The sequence below is a fragment of the Pseudopipra pipra genome, chromosome 11 (genome assembly GCF_036250125.1).
Source record: "Pseudopipra pipra isolate bDixPip1 chromosome 11, bDixPip1.hap1, whole genome shotgun sequence".
Classification (NCBI taxonomy): domain Eukaryota; kingdom Metazoa; phylum Chordata; class Aves; order Passeriformes; family Pipridae; genus Pseudopipra; species Pseudopipra pipra.
The window spans coordinates 345,873-358,946 of record NC_087559.1 but is presented as its reverse complement, the minus strand read 5'-3'; the positions used below and the strand labels follow the sequence as shown (position 1 = coordinate 358,946).

At 40.8% G+C, this 13,074-nt stretch overlaps 1 protein-coding gene across 1 annotated transcript in view; it reads right to left on the bottom strand.

Annotated features, from left to right (window-relative positions):
- The window catches only part of TMCC1 (transmembrane and coiled-coil domain family 1), a 108,074-nt gene that overhangs the window by 83,199 nt on the left and 11,801 nt on the right, over positions 1 to 13,074 (bottom strand). The window contains exon 2 of the mRNA XM_064667035.1: positions 9,096 to 9,153. The gene's annotated coding sequence lies outside the window, so the exon portion shown is untranslated. The remainder of the gene's footprint in view (positions 1 to 9,095; positions 9,154 to 13,074) is intronic.

Here is a 13,074-nt window from a genome sequence, read left to right as displayed (position 1 = left end):
GCTGTCAGAGGCCTCCAAGGTCCAGGCCTCCTCCAGCACCTGAGCAGGACAAACAAGAGAGGTCTAGAGGCTGTGGCCAGGTCTACCAAGCCCACATCACCTGCCTTGGCATACAGACCCGCCTGGCAATCAGCTGACTGTGTAACCCTGGTTACTGGCACTAGACCTGACCCTGACCTGTGGACTGATGTTCTGGCTGGACCTTATCAACACCAGCTGCCCTGATGCTCTGCTTGGCCCTGGCTGCCACCCTTAGCCCCTTTCCCTGCACACAGGTGTACACTCAGGTGCTGTACTGGGAGGCCCCTGCCCGGCTCACCTCCTGGTCCTCTGTCCTTCAGTGAGCCCCTGGACTCATTACTCTCTGCTTTACTCTGTCCCTCTGGATGAAAAGGGAAACTTGGATATGTTTATCTGTATTTCTGCCCAAAGCAGGTTCATGACAAGCATCCCACAGCCATTAGGCCTGACCGGCTGAGACGTGGGGGGAAATGTCCCAGCTGGGCATTAGGAACAGCGTGGAGTTCACAGGGACATTCATTACAAATGCCCTGCATCTGAGGCCTCATGCTGTGTCCTAGCCGAGCCCCAAGTGAGTGGGAAGGGGCTGACAGCATTCTCACCACCACGGCAGGTTATTGCACTGGACTCCAACAGCAGGTGACACAGAGGTGGCCAGGCATGACAGCTACACACAGCAGGAGGCCATTAAAGACATTGATCCAGTCACTGGAATGAGATGTTCCAGAGTAATTATGATTAACTACAGGGTTTACTTAAGATCAAGGGATCAATATGCAGACAGACAGCTTGGGAGGAATGATTTGGTGGCGTAATGAGTTTCTCTCTTTGTGACACTGAGTGCTGAACTCCCAGTTCTCATACAGTGGGAGAGAAAAAACATGTTTTCAGGTAAGTAAAGCCTGCCAGGTTTGCCATCCTTCTGAGGATGCATGCAGAAAATAAAGTCTGTGGAGGAGACAAAATGGATTCAAGCAGTGAGCCTGACTTATTAAGACGTACTGGCTGGGTGTGATGTTCAGTCTTGAAGTTCATCTAATTGAAGAGACCTAATAAAATCACCCAAGTTTAGAACCAGCTCCAACTACCCCATGGGAAGAGCTGGGACAAGGAACAGGAGGGGCAGCAGGAATGCTCATGTTCCACAGTGGGTTCCAGGGGGAACTTAGTGAAAACAGAATCAGCGTGCTGGCCAATACTGAAACTATTTCCTCGGCCATGGAACTACACTGCAGTTAGGGCTGGGCAAAAATCAGGATTACTTTTGAAAATGGCAAGGATGCTTTTTTTCACTTATGCAAGGTTCCACAGCAGTGGCTTGAGGTTAATCCTACCAGAAAGTGCTGAATCACAGCAGTGAGCTACTGTGACAACTGTGAAGTCATAAAATGGTTCTGCATTTGTAAAAAACTGTTTCTTTTGTTGCAGTTTACAACTAGTAAGAGTAACTCAGGAGATAATTTCTGAGAGCAACCAGAATCCAACCTGCCCTTACTTATCAGACTGTACTCATAGTCATGAATGTTCACAGAAGACAGACATAAAAATGTTTTAATTAGGGATATATCATTTCACCAGCTTTCTTCAAGTCCTTCTACTCCCACTAAAAAAAGTGAAGTAAATACGCCTCAAGTTTCATGATGCTGCAGCTTTGCTTAGCAAACATCTCATTTTCTGTAATGGAGTGTATACCTACTTGGAGTTCAAGATTAAATAATCATTTACTCTAAGTGCTATGTAGTGCAGACACCTTCTTCACATAGTTGAAGATGCTTTATGAAATAAAAACAGAAAGCACACAAATAAATAGTGAACACAGAATATGAATGATCTGTATAGTCCAAACCATACAGACATTCTGTTTATTGCTTTGTTTTACAAAGATTGCAAAAATTTGTCATGCTCCATACAAGAAGCTTTTCCTCTCGCTGACTTGGCGAGATGTTAAGAAGGTGACATAAATGATTTTTTTAGTCTCATAAACATGACTTGCCAACAAAGAATTTTGTTCTATATGAAGTACCAGTGGATCAATAGGTAGAAGGCTGAAAGGAAATGTAACCTACCAAGGAATAGACACGTTTTGCAGGAACAATGTGTTGTTATTAGGTATAATTGGGCAAATGGTGGTGTGATCTTCAAAGCCTCATATTCCCTTGAGTACATTATCCAATTTGGGAGAAGGTGCATTAGCTACATCTTGCTTTATTGTACTATTGAAGGGGAGAGCAGGTGTGAGAAAACAAACAAGTTTGTAATCCTTGCTTGCTTTGCAAATCAGTTCTTAATCACTCTGGCTCTTATTTCCATACAAGATCTAACTTTCTGATATTTATGAGAGCAACTTGGCAGCTCCCCTTTTGTGGCTCAAATGAGTAGCAGGTCCAAGAGGCTTTTAATTCCTAATACTAGTACATATGGTTTATCCAGCTCTTTTCTAAATAAGCAGGTAAACACAGCACCCATCCTTGACAAAATAAGCAGAGATCAACAGCACAAATTCTTGCAACCCTAGAAATACTTGCAGTGAGCAGGTCTTACTACATGAGGATGAAAGCAGAGTAGCATTTCAGTCTGTGTCCTGGGAATGCCTAGCCCTGTGCCAAGTTCCAACCCTTCTTGATCCATCTGATCAGTATGTTAAATTAAATCAACTGGGGTTGAGCAGTCCCTACAATTTATTTAAGCAAGAATATGGAGTGGTATGGATAGGAAGAAAGAATGAGACTGTCCTTTCAGTGATTACGTGCAATTAGATCTGATTATGGTTAACTGTAACACAGATTATGCTGGTCTAAAACCAGCTGCCCCTATTCTACCCTCTATGCCTCCAGCTGTGTGACTGTGCTCTGTTCCTTGCATCAACAATTAGTTCTAAAATTAGTGAGTTTCTTGAACCAAGAAAAAAAATCTGAGAACTATCATGAACTGCTGCTTAGTTACAAGGTCACCAATTGAGTATTTTAGTCTTTTCCCCAGTCTTTCTGCTCCCCTAAAAGCAGTTTGTTCACTGTGACAGATGCCTGGAGGAAAAATGCTCCCCTGCCAAAGAACCCTGGTGGAAGTATATATGTCACCTGGCCAAATAACTCAATCAAACTCCTTTCTCTGCTCTTTAGTGGCTAAATTAGGAAATCAGAGTGTTCTTGTTTCCAAGTCTGAGATGCGAGACTTAATTTAAAGACATCTTGTTCAGTCAGAAACATCTAAATGGTCATTGATTGTTTTTCCCTAGCTGGATACATGAGTCTCTTTAAAAACACAAACTGCCTGTTATTTGTGCTCTGTCCCCGTTGGTAGACAGGCTACAGGGTTTGTGCCAACATTACTAGAATAAGAAAAATATGAGTTTGAACAAGTCAAGCCTAAACTCTTACACTTCTGAGAACCAGGAGAATTGCCAATGAATTGCAATGAAGTTGTACTTCGAAGCAGCTTCAAGGACCCTGGAGAAAGCACATCTGGTTGGAAAACTCCCAGCATCATTGGGATGCTGAAAGTTCAATAACACGAGGACAATATTAATTTATTAATATTAAAGATTATAGAATGGCTATAGCTCCCCTTTGCTTCACTGGCTCCTGCCATGTCTCTGAATGTCCCTCACCTGGTTATGCCACAGGACCCTGGGCTCTTTGCTATGCAGAAGGTTGGCAGTTCACAGCCTCTTGCCTGGGGCTCTCACCTCCAAAGTTCAAACTGCAGCTTCACTGCAGCTGCCCCTCGAGTCACCTGCACCCAGTGGATTCCTCAACAGCAGTACCTCCCTAGCTCTGTCACCTGCTACGCCCACCACAGCCCAAATCCTGGGAAGCAACACCAACGAACAGAGGAGTTGCAGTTGCCTACCAGATACAAAATTTACTCCAGACTGGACCAGAAACAATAGACTATTTCCTAGGCAAGAAAACAAACAAAACCCCACCCTATACTTCTAGCCTCATGCTACTTAACCTTTATCTTAATTTTTTTTAAAAAGCAAATTCATCTACAATGTAACTGCGTTGAAATTATTGCCTCAACCTCACCTGTAATTCAGTCTTGAACCTGAAATCAAGGCAGATTTGACGGGGAGAAATTCAATTCTGCTGGGCTACAAAACATTGCTGGTGACAATTTAAAACAGAGAATTTACCAACTGCTGTAGCACTTAAAAGATTTTTTTGAGAGGATACTTCTTCCAAGGTCTTCTAAGCTTCATAAAACAGTTATTTTTTTTAGCATCACTATAAAGAAACCTTCTTTTGAGACTAAATACCAACTTCATTTGATCCCTCTCCCACCCTCGAATATCGCAGCAAAAATAATGGGCAGTCACTTCATGAGACTTTTGTTTATCTCAGTGTCTTTGAAGAATGGATGTGATCAAGGACATTAATATGTTTTCTGAAGCAGATAAACATTAAATAACTAAAGACCTTTAGCAACCTCTGGCAAAACAAATAAGATGACACAATATCACTCATTTAACTTCATCTTTTCACTTGGGTTTCCAGGAGACAGCACCTAAATTCTGCTAAAATCACAGACTTATTCTGTGATACAATTTCAAGGGCTAAAGTTGATTCACATGCTATAGTAGGGCTCTGCTTCTGCTCTCATACAGAGAGGATGGTATCTGATACCTAGAGGCTGCCACTATTACATGTGTTGTCAGATCTTCAAAAGACCAAAGTGCCCAAGACAACAACTACTTGAACAAATCTGGCTACTTCCTTTGTGTCTAAATGGGAAGGATAACCCTTTGAAAATTTCATCACTTAAGTGTAAATTCATGGTCATTACATTGGTTTTGATTTTTTGTGTTGTCAATTTGCCAGGCAGCTGAAAACTCTGAACAGCAGAATTCAGTGGTAACAAAATTTGTAGTCCTGCAGACTGCTAAATTATTATAGTAGGAAGGTCCAAACAATAACACCATGTAGTCTAGATTCTGAAGCAGAAGTCCAAATAAACCATGATTTATTGTGTGATCAGATGCTGTTTTACCTCATGAGGTCCCCAAACTCTTTACTACTGTAGACCACTGACCTTGTAATTAAGTGGTCTGCAGCTACCCAAGGCTAAAAGGACTCAATAACCTTGCAATTTAAGTCCACTACAGAATGAGCACATTGCACCTGGCTTGACTGGGAAAACTGGCTTCTTTGTCCATGCCAGAAAAAGGACTTGCTAACTCAGAGCCCTCTTTACAAACAGTTCATAGCTCCTCTGAAACCACTGCTGCACAGGGTCTGGCTGGGACGGACTTAATGCCTGTCCCAGGCAGCCTGCGTGTCAGAAGGTGCCTCCTGCAAGACTCTGATCTCTGGACTTGAAGCCATTTTACACCTGTGCTGCATGAAATGCCCTATTTAACACTAAGGTAAAGTCTACTCTTGGGGTATCAGCTATTGACAGGTTCTAGCCCCCACAAGACACATGCTACGTTTTGCTTCCAGAGGGCAAAATTCACATTGCCTGTCGTCAACACTGGGGTTTTAGCACTTTAAGTGGAGAATTTCACATTTTTTTGCGACTCCAGCCCACATTTTTTTTTCTAAGTTAGGCACTCATCTCACACTACAGACAGGAAACAGAAATGCCAAATGTAAACACCTTTAAGCAGCTCTCTGCAAGATTATCTCTGTTCTTAAATTTACACAAGGTCTCACACCAGTCTTGACTCAAAAGCCTTAAACAACCTTTTTACTATTGGAAGACCTGACAGCCCCTGAACACGGGGTGATGTACTTGTAGGCAGAAATGATAAGGGATGTAGAGAACTTTTCATTTTGCAGCATTCTGTGAAGATCTCATGCTTAGATAGATCAGAGTCACTCCTGTCTGTCAGAGAGGTGACAAAAGCATTCAGAACTAAGGACAGAGCAGTGAGCTGGGCTGATTCTTCTCACTGCACCATGCTAAAGAGCAGCTGGACCATCACTGACAGAAGCAAGCGAGAGGTGTGAAACACTTAATATAGCTCAGTTCCAGATGAACTACATAACACACTCACAGGTGTAGGTATCCTTAACTTAGCATCCATTTAGCAGTGATTTCCAGTTCCCCATTACAGGCTTTACCATCAAGTAAAGAAAACTGCTACATGCCTTCCTCCTTCCCATGCAACTACTTTGCTCTATACCTGGCCCCAAGCAGAACTGGAATTGATTCTAATGAAGATGGAGTTACTGTTTTTCAATAAAAGCATAAGTAGTTGTAAAAGGTCAATCAGATTTACCCTGACATTGTCTTAGAGATAATTTGTTATTCAAATGACAATGGCATTGTGTTTATTAAGTACAGTTAGTGATCAATGGCACTACCTGCTTATCAGGCAATCCTTGGCATTTTCATAATCTGTCCATAAAATAAGACCTGAGCTTCATTTACTCAACATGAGCAGTGGAAGCTCAGAAATAATCACAGATTACTGCTGAGATCTTCAGAAGGTGTTTTAAAAACAGTCTGTCAGCTTCTTTGCCTTGATAAGCTATTTCAAATGTCAAAATATTGGGTCATATTTTTGAATAATAGCTATAGAAATGTAATGTTATGAAAGTTCTAACTCCTCATCTTGCATGGTGGTCTCTGAATCTGTCATGGAAATGCAGGTCTGAAAGTGACTCCCAGGAGGATTTTTTTACTTCTTCTAGTTGCTTTACTTTTTTTGCAGTTTCTAGATTTGTAAGCATTTTCTAGGTGACCTATAGATCATCATAGAGAAAATTTAACAAAAGGATTGCTTTTACTAATGTGCTTTTCTTATCCCTTTGAAGTCATTCCAATCCCTGCACTCTCTCATACCAAAGTTGAAAATCACTGATGCATTACAGCTGTCTGTACATTCAAGGCTATGAAGACCATCACCAGCCATTCCAGGAGTGCATTCTAGAATTTGATCATACCATTTAGATGCCAACATAGAACATTTCAAATCTGACAGCAGCTATAGACAAGGAAAACAAGAAATCTGGAGAAGAAAACTGTTTATCGAAGTCATCAGATATTTGCAGAAAGAATCCTGTGAAATTGCTGATACTTATTATATACATACATATAATGTATAATTGTGTTCTTATCACAACTGGTCACAACAAAGCTTCATCGGAGTCCAATCAAACACGAGTTTTCTATTTACCATTTTCTTGACTTAAATTCGCACATCAGGCCAACTGGGCTTGGTGAATTCTACTTGCTCCCTAAAAAATCCCACCCAAATATAAACAAGAATTTTTACTTCTCTCGTCATGACCTGTGACTTTCAAAGCACATTGCAAGCATCAAAAGTCACTGTATCGTATCAGTATTGTTCATTTGTGGACAAGGAACACAAAACTCAGGTATTTACAGTCTACCTAACTTCAGTAACCATCTATGAAAAATCTGACTCTGATTTTAACTACAGCTGGATTTCTGCCTTAATGTGTCACTGACAGTCCCAGAGCAATTCAGTGGGAGAGACAGAAATAGAATCAGCTGTCCCAGTTCTCAGACTCAACCAAATAACCATGTGGCCTCCCAGCTTGGTGCTTATAAAAATACAACAGCTGCTGTAGTTTGCGTCTGCAAACCATCGCCTAACTACTTTTAAATGCATCTTTGTTCATGTTCAGGCTCAGCTCAAAAGACCCAGGGGGAAGGCAGTGAGAAAAGAGCTGAGAGGCATATAGGCTTTGTGCCTCACAGTCTTCTCAGCAGAAGCAAGTATCAAATGACTCAAGGAACTTTACTCCAGCGCTACATGTTCATTCACTCAGCTTCCCCTGGTATGCATGGAGTGTGCCAGCTGGACAGTCGTGAAGAGCAATCCACAAGAACATCACAGAAGCCATTTCTAAAAGTCAATAGTACTCCTGGTCTCAGCAGGGACCTCACTGACCACATATGTGCCTTTATGGTCCGCTCAAGCATGATGTCTAATATTTGGCCGATGGAACAGCTTTAATAATAATCTCCACCCCCAAATGGCAGCTGAATACCGACTGATTCTCACCTCACACTGTTTGCTTGTAAACAAACCCATTAAGCACCAGTGCAAAAGCCTATTGTTATTACAATGACTATGAAAGTTATAAAGATGCAAATTACATAAAGGTCTTTGTCATTATGTAGCTCACAGTACAATATCAAAATCATCTTACTTGAACAACTGGTTGTGGGGATCTTCTTCCTCCCCCTCCAGTTTTCTCAGTTTCACATCAATCTTCAATGACTGGGCAGGGGAACAGTTCTACACTGACTGCTCTATGAACTTCCCTCATATTAACCAGGTAATCCACTTAACCCACCAAAGAAGGCACTTCCTGACCTGTTGTGCTCTGCACAATGCAAACATCAGCACTGTATTAGATCTCTGGTGGCTTCTGTGGTTAGTCAAGTACAGGTCATAGCATTTCTCAGTTGACTTCTAGCCACTTATCCACATCTTTGATTCCACCAATCCACATCTTTGATTCCACTCATCCATATCTTCGGTACACTGAAGGCTTGGATTCTAACAGCTTCCAGTTTCACTGGTGTCATTAGTGATGGTTGCAAGTGATGGAATTAAAGAACCCCTAACTATTCTCATTGCCACATGCTCTGCAGACACACTGGGACTAATGGAGGGTATCAGAAACTGTAAACTGTATCACTACTATTTGCTAAAACCTTCCCATAAATGGCCCATGCTGGAATTGGACAGATTCCTGCAGATGTCTCCATCCTTCTGATGATGGCAAGTGACCAGCTTTCTTATAAGCCTTTTCTTATACAGGGGAGGAAATTCTTGCCAGGATAAAATGACTGTCTTCTTTCTTCCTTTTGCAATACTGCAGCAAAGCTCACAAATCAACTGTAATCTGGCCCTCAATGTCTTGATGCTGATTTACAGCTACTAGAACTCTTGAAATATTACATTTATGCCCAGCACAACTGACATGATTACTCCACCCTCTTGCTTGATCAATCATTTCATACACCTTCAGGTGAATGTAGAGAAGTATGATAGGTGTAGGTGCATATGTAGCTGTATATATATACATTTAGACTTCATTCTAACTCTCTTGGGATAGACAGTTTCAGTTTTACTTTGGTATAGTACTTACCATAACAGGACTCTGATCTTCACTGTTGCTGTGCTAGAGGACTCTTAAAAATCAGAAGCTGAAAAGACAAAATGACTAATTTTACTGCAGGAAGAATAACATGGTGAACAAATATAAGCCATCACAAAATGAGCAGATCAAGTAACTTAGTAACTACTAAGACAAATAAAGGTAATAAAAAAAAAAAGACAGGAACAGTTAATTAGTAAAACCCAGTAAAATTAGTAAAATTACCTGACAGTGTGAGTCAAACTTTCTTTTGAAAGGAAACTGGATGTTTTCTATCAAACCAAATCAAATTTCCCTGAATCTATTCTTGTATTTTGGCAAGGTAAACTGAGCTGTAAATTTGCTTTGCCCAGTGACTAATTCCCTGTTGGAAGTGAAGAAGAAGCTCTTGAGTTCTGTCATTAGCAACTGTGATAAAACGACGGGCTGGGCAGCTGGAGTTTTTTGGTGCCTGGAGGGATAGGGTCTTGTTTGTTTCATTAAGTGACATTATCTGGTTTGAAAGATCCTGGACTGTGCCTGCAACAAGAAACAGGGCACAGTGATACTCTTTCTGCAGATGGGCACTTTCTTTCCAAATAACAGGGTTCTCGACTGGAAAACTATAGAAATGACCCTGCATAAACATTGTGAAGATAATTACAAAATAAAGGAGCACCACAATGAATCCATTGAGATCTTTAATTCCAAATTGCCACCATCCCAGAAGGAACAAAATGTGAGTTAATCTGACTCCTAAGTATACAATTAAACCTGCCAAGTTCTGGCTCCATAATATGCTGTTTAATATTGAAAAATCTGTCAGTAAACCAGTATGTGGTATTAATGTCATAGTGTTTTGTATTTGCTTCCTTAGGAAATAATAAAACTATTTAGCCAATACAAGCAACATGTTATTTATACACCTTTTGACAACAGTTTTAATGCTGTGTGGGATACTCCCCTTTCCTTCTAATACAATAGCCTTCCCTTTATGGATTGAAATTGGTGAGGGGAGCTGTGTACGTGTTCCATGTGGAATTTACTCAGTAATTCTATTAAGACTTTCCCCACACAGAAATTAATGTTCTCATCTCATTCAATACTCATTCTATTCATTATTTAAAACAGAAGGCCTACTTTCTCTATATATTAAGTTTCCTCAAAGGATTTTCTATTAGTTTCAATGAATTCAAAAGATTAAGCTTCAACACTTCCATGTTTGCAAAACTATAAAACTCTGAGTCTTCTTTTATTTTAGTGATGTCTATAGCCGTGAAAAGCTGACAGTTCTAGGGGATTGTAAGTCCTTTTTAAGTCCTAAGAGAGACAAACTTTCAGACATGAATGCTTTTCCTCAGGTCTAAGAAAGGTTTGTATTCCTGAAAGCTTGCCTCCCTTGTAAAACTATACATCTAAAGATCACCGTGGCTGTACCCACTCTGACACTTTGATGTTGTTAAAATCAGATGAAGAGAAGCTGGAATTATACCTCTCACAAAAATACGACATATCTTCCTGCAGGGCAAACTACCTGTTGTGATGCAGGAAAAGCTGCATGTTAGGAAGGATCACATGGGAAGAGAGTGAGTTGTCCACCTATTACTGATACCCATCTCTGTCATTTTCTGCATGAGTAGTCCAATTCAAGGAACAAATTGGGAGGAGTGATCTAAATAAGCTGTGCTTTTACATTTTCCACAGAAAATAAAAGAGCTGATTTGCCTCTATTTCTGTTAGCAAACAAGTCATTCCTAATTTACAGCACTGTTAACAAGAAGTTCAGACAGAACAGCTTAGATTTGCAGCCATTGCAAGAAATACAATTCAGTAAATATCCAAGAGGATAAAATTATTTAAAGATATGAGAAGATAGAAAACTTCAGTCCCAGTGATAGTGTACACTTAATAAAAATTAACTGAATGCTTTAAGTAACCAGTGGACATAATTCTCTCAGTCTTTCACACAGAAGTAATGTCATGCAGACAACCTTTTAAATGAGAAGGGTGTGTGTCTTGTGAGGTACTACCGAGAACCCAAGTTGTTTCAATGAAGGAATGATAAGTGAATGGATTCTGATGTCACTTTCTGACTCTACAACTACGGCTCTGTGACAAAGGGCAAGCCACTTAAAAACTCAGCACCTCTCAGTAAACTGATAACAAATGCAATGGCCCTTTAATTCCACACATGAATGTTTTTTTATCTTACAGTTTGAGAACAGAAGAGCAGTTCCCATAACAACTTCTATATTTTGGGATTCCTACAGGGATGGCCATATTGAAAATGAGCAAGGTACTTCAGCTAATCTCTGACAGTGACCAGAGCAAGGTGTCCCAAGGAAGATGTAAAAATGCAAAAATCTGCCAAGGAGAACTTCCTGCCCGACTCCAGGATGTCGAGGCTGACTAACTGCACAACACATGAGCAGTTAAATTCTTTAAAATGGAGATCAGACTTGGGTTAGCAGCAGATTTTCTCATTATTCACCTTCAAGGTCTTTTTAGGGACCAACAACTGTGTGCCCAGTGACAGAGCCAATGCTAAGGCCCAGTTGCTATGAACACTGAGACTGAGGTGGGCGAGTGCTCAGCACAGGTGGAGGCCCCAGGCTCCTGCTCCTCCGTGAGAGTGACCCGAGTCAGCCATTCCAGCAACGAGAGGCTGGAGAGGGGAGGGACACAAACCTCAGGCCTCACAGCTCACATGGAAGGGGCTCACTGCTTCAGAAGGAGTTGTCTGCCTCTCAGTTTCTTCATTTAGAAGCCTTTTGAGAAGCTGGTGTGCTCTTGAGAATGTTTAAAAGAAAAATAAGGAACTTCATCAACAGAGCTGATGAAGCAGCTCAAGGGACTTGATACACCTGTGATAAAATACAGCAGCTGGACAAAGGGGTCGAGGATCACAGTGGTGTTGAAATGCTGTATATAGGTGTGAAATGCAGTAGTTGGACATCTCTGTGTAATTCTAGAACCTACCATAGACATCCAGGAGGACTGGGAGCCAAATCCTGTGCTGACACAAGCTCTGGGCAAGTCTGGGGTGTCAGTGGATTGTGACAGACAGAAAAGTACAGCTTGGAAGGCTCTAGAGTTTGAGAAAAACTCTCCTTCCTACCCACAAATTCATTTCAGTGTCATGAGTAATTGTGCAGTGAGGGGGAAGAAAGGACATTTACACTTATAAAATAAACCTCCAGAAATCTTTCAAAGAGAAGAATCACCTGTGGGGAAAATGAAACTGAAAAAAATGTGGCAAAAGAAAAACAAAACAGAATTCTAAAAATAAAGATGGCATATTAAAAATAGACAGTTTTCCACCTGTGAAATAGGAAAAGGACATTTTTCATGAAAAACGAAGACTCTTTGAGGAGCTTAATTTTAACTTTCTTTCTTTAAATAAAGTATTAAAACTCTAAATCAGTTCAGAATAAGACAAAAATAAGTCTAGCAAAGGAGCACAGCTGGCCAGGCTGGAAGTCCTGGGCATTGCACTGTGAATATAATTTTGCACCTGCTGAAAAGCTTTGCATGGAGATGTAGTTGTAACACAGGATTTCACCCCTATTCTCCAAAGGGAGTCCTCAGCTCAAAGGTGTCAAGGAGATTTTAATGAGAACGAAAACAGGCACTTTCCCATTTCATCAATGGTCACTGTAATTTAAGGGCAATACAGTAATTTTTTTAAACTCAGGTGTCATACCCCAAGAGACCTTAAGGAGTTATTACACCTAGGAAACGCCAAGCAGCTGTGCCCCCTGCATGATTTGTTTTCAGTAGTACTGTGTGGAAGAATATCTTAAATAGACAGATGGGTTAAAGACAGGGAGTCTTATTTCTAGTTACAATAGTATAATGCTTTTTGAAGCACATAGCAGCAACATAACCATGTTTTAATATCTAACGCTATGCACTCCATATTCTAAAGTACTGTTTGTGGAACCCTATGCCAAGAAAATATGGAATTGTGAGTCAGAAACTGTGTAGTGTC